This window comes from Otolemur garnettii, unplaced genomic scaffold, assembly GCF_000181295.1.
Source record: "Otolemur garnettii isolate 467f Iridium unplaced genomic scaffold, OtoGar3 scaffold00127, whole genome shotgun sequence".
NCBI lineage: Eukaryota > Metazoa > Chordata > Mammalia > Primates > Galagidae > Otolemur > Otolemur garnettii.
Window position 1 is genome coordinate 2,027,785 of NW_003852522.1, and position 7,383 is coordinate 2,035,167.

The following is a 7,383-nucleotide window of genomic DNA, read 5'->3' on the forward strand; positions in this document are numbered from 1 at the left end:
TTGTTGTTTGGCGGGTCCGGGCTGGGGATTCGAACCCGCCACCTTAGGTGTACGTGGCTGGTGCCCTAGCCGGTTGAGCTATAGGCGCCGAGCCAGCACCCTAACCATTGAGTTAGGGGAGCTGAGCCAGACCTCACCCCTCTTAACTGCCTCCTCCCAACCTGGCTCATGGGATTACCATTTGAGCCCCAACCCCAGTACTCATTCCAAACTACTTTCTTTTTCCCACTTCCTCCATCCAACACTGACAGCCAGCACTCAGGTCTAGACACACCCCTGGGTGCCTATCCCAGTGTCTTCCCTGGTATCCCAAACTTCCTAGTCATTCACTCTAGCCCTAAAAGAACCTTTCCTGTTTCTTCCCTGCTTACACATTTCCCATGGCTCTCCAGCGCTGCTCAAGAGTGAGTACAAGGCTGAGCATGGTGGCTTATGCATGCAATCCTAGCACTCTGGGAGGCCGAGGCGGGTGGATTGCCTAAGCTCAGAGTCCGAAAACCAGCCTGAGCCAGAGGGAGACCTCCTCTCTAAAAGTAACCAGGTGTTGTCTGGGGCACCTGTAGTCTCAGCTACTTGGAAGGCTGAGGCAAGAGGATGGCTTGAGCCCAAGAGTTGAAGGTTGCTGTGAACTATGATGGCACAGCACTCTACTGAGGGCAACTGAAAAAAAAAAGGGCAAGTAAGGCTCCTCAGTCGGGCATCTGAAACCATGAAAGACCCTGGCTTGCCTGTTCCACTGTATCTTTAGCACCTTAACACCTACTGGGTTTACTGTGGGCCCTGCCTTGCAGTTTAAGGCAGCTTCACAGTAGCCTTTTTTTTTCATTTTACAGAGGGACTGCTGAGGTTTAGAGAACTCAAGGGACATGTCCAAACTCCCTGGCCTGGGTGTGAACTCAGTTCCTTCCAACATTGAAGCTCAGGGTTTTTTTTTTTTTTGAGACAGAGTTGCCCTCAGTAGAGTGCTGTGGCTTCACAGCTCACAGCAACTTCAAACTCTTGGGCTTAAGCAATTCTCTAGCCTCAGCCTCCCAAGTATGTGGGGCTACAGGCACCTGCCACAACGCCCAGCTAATTTTTTTGTTGCAATTGCCATTGTAGTTTAGCTGGCCCAGGCCAGGTTCGAACCTGCCAGTCTCAGTGTAAGTGGTCTACACTGTAACCACTGTTCTATGGGCGCCCAACCTTTTATTTCGTTTGTTTAAGACAGAGTTTTATTTTGTTGCCCTTGGTAGAGTGCCATGGTGTTATAGCTCACAGCAACTCTAACTCTTGGGCTCATGCCATCCTCTTGCCTCAGCCTCCTGAGTAACTGAGACTACAGGTACCCACCACAATGCCCAGATAATTTTTTGAGACAGGGTGTTTCTCTTGCTTGCTCTGGTCTTGAATTCCTGAACTTCAGGGATCCACTCACCTTGGCCTCCTAGAGTGCTGGGATTATAGGTGTGAGCCACCATGCAGTCCAAAGCTCAGACTTAATCCTAACACTCTCTCCTCTCCATGACCAAAAGGATTGATTGAACCCAAGAGTTTGAGGTTGCTGTGAGCTATGTATGATGCCATGGCACTCTACCCAGGGAGACTGGGTGTTGTGGCGGGCGCCTGTAGTCCCAGCTACTTGGGAATCTGAGGCAAGAGAATCGCTTAAGCCCAGGAGGTTGCCGTGAGCTGTGTTGCCACGGCACTCTACCCAGGGCCATAGCTTGAGGCTCTGTCTCAAAAAAACAAACAAACAAACCAAAAAAACTGCCATATTGTTTTTCACACTGGCTGTGTGTCTTTCCTACTTAACCAGCCATGGGCAAGGGATCCAGTTTCCCCATTTCCACACCATTGCTGCTTGTTTTCAGTTTTTTTTTTTTTTTGAGACAGAGCCTCAAGCTGTCCCCCTGGGTAGAGTGCCATGGCATTACAGCTCTCAGCAACCTCCAACTCCTGGGCTCAAGCGAGTCTCCTGCCTCCGCCTCCCAAGTAGCTGGGACCACAGGCGCCCGCCACAACGCCCGGCTATTTTTTGGTTGCAGCCATCATTGTTGTTTGGCGGTCCGGGCTGGGGATTCGAACCCGCCACCTTAGGTGTACGTGGCTGGCGCCTTAGCCGGTTGAGCTATAGGCGCTGAGCCTTCAGTTTTTATTTTTTTATTTATTTATTATTAGTATTTTTTATTATTTATTTATTTTTGGTATTCTGGGTCTCTTGAGATTTTATGTGAATTTCAAGATGTGTTTTCTATTTCTGCACCAAAAAGCAAACGGCCACTAGAATGTTGATAGGAATTGCACTGATTCTATAATTGCTTTGGGTTGTATTGTCTTCTTTTTATTTTTATTTTTTTTTGTTTTTGAGGCAGAGAGTCACTCTGCTACCCTGGATAGAGTGCTATGGTGTCGTATCTCATAGCAACCTCAATCTCTTGGGCTTAAGTGATTCTCTTCCCTCAGCTTCTCAAGTAGCTGGGACGATAGGGGCCAGCCACAATACACAGGTAATTTTTCTATTTTCTTTTTCTTTTTCTTTTTTTGAGACAGAGCCTCAAGCTGTCACCCTGGGTAGAGTGCTGTGGCATCACAGCTCATAGCAACCTCCCATTCCTGGGCTCAAGGGATTCTCCTACCTCCGCCTCCTAAGAAGCTGGGACTACAGGCACCTGCCACAACGCCCAGCTATTTTTTGGTTGCAACCCTCGTTGTTGTTTGGTGGGCTCAGGCTGGATTTGAACTCGCCAGCTCAGGTGTATGTGGCTGGCGCCTTAGCCGCTTGAGCCACAGGCGCTGAGCCTATTTTTTCTATTTTCTTTCTCTGTCTCTCTCTCTCTCTTTTTTTTTTTTTCAGTAGAGATGGGGTATCACTCTTGCTCAGACTGGTCTCCAACTTCTGAGCTCAGGCAATCCACCTACTTTGGCCTTCCAGAATACTGGGATTATAGGCATGTCTTGTTAACAATCATAAATCTTCCAATCCATGAACATGGGATATTGTTTTTATTTAGGATCTTTAAGATGGGAAGCAGTATGTCAGTGATTCGGAGAGACACAAGAAGGAAATATAGATTTTATTGCTTATGGATCCAGGGGGATATACTTGCCTGGAGTCCACAGTGATCATAGTGGACAGACAGGGAGAGAGACATGGATGTGTGGGCAAATCCTCTATTGGCATTATCCAAACACGTTTCCATCACAGAGTTCGAACTGTGGGTTTGAAGCAAGCAGGCACAACTTCCAAAAGGTTACATTGAGACTGAGAGGTGGTCACTGTAGAATAACTGCATAGCCCATGTAGGGTGTGGGGGACACTGGGGAGAGTCAAGTAGGTTATATGTAGCTGTCCCATGGGGAGTGGTCACCAGGAGGTGTTGTATAAGGCAGATACCCGGGGAGTGATCACCAGGAGATGTTGTATAAGGCAGATAACTAGACTAACCACATGTGGAACTGGGAGGAGGTGGAGAATTCGAAACTGTGTAAAGGGTGACTAACCCCTGCTGCTGGTTATTTATTTATTTAATTAATTAATTTATTTTTATTTTGTTTTTATTTTATTTTATTTTTATGGAGACAGAGTCTCACTTTGTGACACTCAGTAGAGTACTGTGGAATGATAGCTCACAGCAATCTCCGCCAACCCCTGGGTCCTTGGGTTTAAGTGATTCTCTAGCCTCAGCCTCCCAAGTAGCTGGGATCACAGGCACCTGCCAGAACGGCAGACAATTTTTGGTAGAGATGAGGTCTCACTCTGGCTCTCACTCTGGCTTATGCTGGTCTTGAACCTCTGAGCACAGGTGATCCACCTGCCTCAGCCTCCCACAGTGCAGGGACAACAGGCATGAGCCACCACACCCGGCCCTAAACTTACATTTAAAATGGATGTTGGCTTGGTGCCTGTGGCTCACATGGCTAAGGCACTAGCCACATACAACTGAGTTGGCAGGTTTGAATCCAATCTGGGACTGCCAAACAACAATAAGGGCTGCAACCAAAAATAGCTGGGCATTGTGGCAGGCGCATGTAGTCCCAGCTACTTGGGAGGTGGAAGCCGGAGAATTGCTTGAGTCCAGGAGTTGGAGGTTGCTGTGAACTGTGATGCCACTACACTCTACCTAGGGCGACAGCTTGAGGCTGTGTCTCAAAAAAAAAAAAAAAAGGATGTTGAGGCAACATAAATTTATAAGAATTCACTACTGGGTGGCACCTGTGGCTCAAAGGAGTAGAGTGCTGGCCCCATATGCCAGAGGTGGCAGGTTCAAACCCACTCCCGGCCAAAAAACTGCAAAAAAAAAAAAAAAAAAGAATTCACTACCACCACACTTTTCAGAATCAGTGAGATCTAATCAAGGTTCACAGGGACCTAAGAAAATTTAAATCATGTGAAATGTAAATAAAACCAAAGTGAACACTGTTGCTTCTACTTCTGTCACTGGTGTGTTCTTATGTCCCTATATAAAAGTTTCCAGAAAACTTCTGTAAGCCATTTTCCAGAAAGGGAACATCAGTGAATCTTCCACTTGTGGTGAGTACAGTATTAACATCCACATACCCTATCTGGGCTGTGGATTTCTTAGGGCTATGCTGAGACCTTACATCAGGTGATGGCTAGTATAGAATATTCTGGCTGAGTGCAATGGTTCATACCTGTAATCTTAACACTCTGGAAGGCTAAGATGGGTGGATTGTTTGAGCTCAGGAGTTCAAGATCAGTCTGAGCAAGAGCATGACCCCATCTCTACTAAAAATGGAAAAAACTGAGTGTCGTGATGGGTGCCTGTAGTCCCAGCTATTCAGGAGGCTGAGACAAGAGGATTGTTTGAGTACAAGAGTTTGAGGTTGCTGTGAGCTATGATGATACGATGGCACTCAAACCCAGGATAACAGAAAGAGACTTTGCCTAAAAAAAAAAAAAAAGAAAAGAAAAAGAAAGGAAAAGAAAAAACCAATGTATTCTGTCTGTGCTCTCAATGAGCAGGTGGAGTGACAGGATAGGCAGAATAGAAGCAAACAAAATCGATGTGGTCTTCATCCAGGACAGGGGTCCTCAAACTTTTAAACAGGGGTCCAGTTCACTGTCCCTCAGACCATTGGAGGGCTGGACTTCGGGCTTGGAATGAGTTGGCTGCTAAGCAGGATAGGCAGCAGCAGCAAGAACACCCGGCGGGCCAGATAAATGTCCTAGGCGGGCTGCATGTGGCCCGCGGGCCGTAGTTTGAGGACTCCTGATCCAGGATATCACAGTCTATCCTGGGAGACAATTTCAAATGAATAACTTATTTATTTATTTTTAAGACAGAGTCTCACTTTATCACCCTTGGTAGAGTGCCATGGCATCACAGCTCACAGCAACCTCCAACTCCTGGGCTTTAGGGGATTCTCTTGCCTCAGCCTCCTGAGTAGCTGGGACTACAGGCACCCACCACAGTGCCTGGCTATTTTTTGTTGCAGTTTGACTGGGGCCAGTTTCAAGCCTGCCACCCTCATTATATGGGGCTGGCACCCTACCCACTGAGCCATAGGTGCCACCCATAAATGAATAATTTAAATGGAGACATATGAGAGAGTCACAGGTGAATTCAACATGGAGATAGCTTGCATAAAAGGGAAATATATTTATACAACAAATAAGATTTAGCTACAGAAATGAATGGATGGGTCCGTGGTGGTAGAATGGGGTTGAGAAAGTTTCAATGGGAAAACTGAACATGTACACATCCAGGCACAGAGCAGCTGGTGACAGTCATGAACTGTGATGGTTAGGAAGCCATGGAAGCACAGAAAGGAGAGCAGCATTCACATTTGATTAGTTGTTTGTTTGGTTTTTGTTGTTGTTTTGGGACAGAGTCTCACTCTGTTACCCTGGGTTTGAGTGCCATGGTGTCATTGTAACTCAATGCAACCTCAAACTCTTGGGCTCAAGTGATCCTCCTGTCTCAGCCTCCCTGATGGCTGGGACTACAGGTGCCTGATACCACGCTAAGCTAGTTTTTCTATTTTTAGTAGAGATGGGGTCTTGCTCTTGCTCAGGTTGGCCTTGAACTCCTGAGTTCAAGCAATCTACCCGCCTCGACCTCCCAAAGTGCTGGGATTATAGGTACGAGCCTCCAATTTTTCTCAACAATTTATTAACATGAAAATAATAATTTTCTGGCATCTGGAAAAACTCAAAACATGGGCAGCACCTGTGGCTCAGTGAGTAGGGCGCTAGCCCCATGTACTGAGGGTGGCAGGTTCAAACCCAGCCCCGGCCAAATTGCAACAAAAAGTAGCCTGGTGTTGTGGTGGGTGCCTATAGTCCCAGCTATTCAGGAGGCTGAGGCAAGAGAATTGTCTAAGCCCAAGAGCTAGAGTTTGCTGTGAGGGTGACAAAGTAAGACTCTGTCTCTAAAAAAAAAAAAAAAGAAAAACTCAAAACATATTTTCCTCTTCTCTCATGCCACCACAACAATGAATGCAGAAGATGTCTGTGTCTCCAAAATATGTAGGAATTCCTCCCCACCAGTAAGCAAGCAATCTGGCAGGAGATACCACCTAGGTGTATCCTCCAGTTCAATTTCAACGTTACCTAGAGATAGCGTCCAATCCCACAGGTTGAGGGCTCAGTCCTCAAGACTATCTCCCTTCAGATGTCAGTCTGTGAGTGGTGAAGGAGTTTTTATTTTACTTATTTATTTTTTTTTTAGAGATAGAGTCTCACTTTATCGCCCTTGATAGAAGTGCCATGGGGTCACAGCTCATAGCAACCTCCAACTCCTGAGCTAAGGCGATTCTCTTGCCTCAGCCTCCTGAGTAGCTGGGACTACAGGTGCCCACCACAATGCCCAGCTATTTTTTGTTGCAGTTTGGCTGGGGCTGGGTTTGAACCTGCCACCTGTGGTATATGGGGCCGGAGCCCTACCTGTTGAGCCACAGGCATCGCCCAGTGAGGGAGTTTTTAGCCAATAAACACCCCCATGCTCATCTGACCTGGTTGCCAATGACTTTCTCTTTACCTAAAGATAAGGGAAATATAAAAAGGAAGATATTTTGATGACATTCAGGACATCAAGGGTAATATGTGATGATAAAGGAATAAGGGAATAGCCGTGATGACTGTTCAAACAATATGGCAGGAGACACTATCTGGATGTGTCCTCCAGAAAAAGGGTTCCAAAATTGCTTTGAAGGGTGGACTAGGTGCTGGCATCAGTGCATAGTTTCCTAAAGGGAGTACCTTGAGAGACCATAGTGATATTCAGCAATGAGGTACATAGCACTTTGTCTAGGATTAGTTCACAGACTTAACTGTCAGACCTCATAAACACAAGACGAAAGCACAGACTTTCCTGGTGTCTTTTTCAAATACTGGGATTGCAATTGGTTGCAGTGGCTGATGCCTGTGATCCTAGCCCT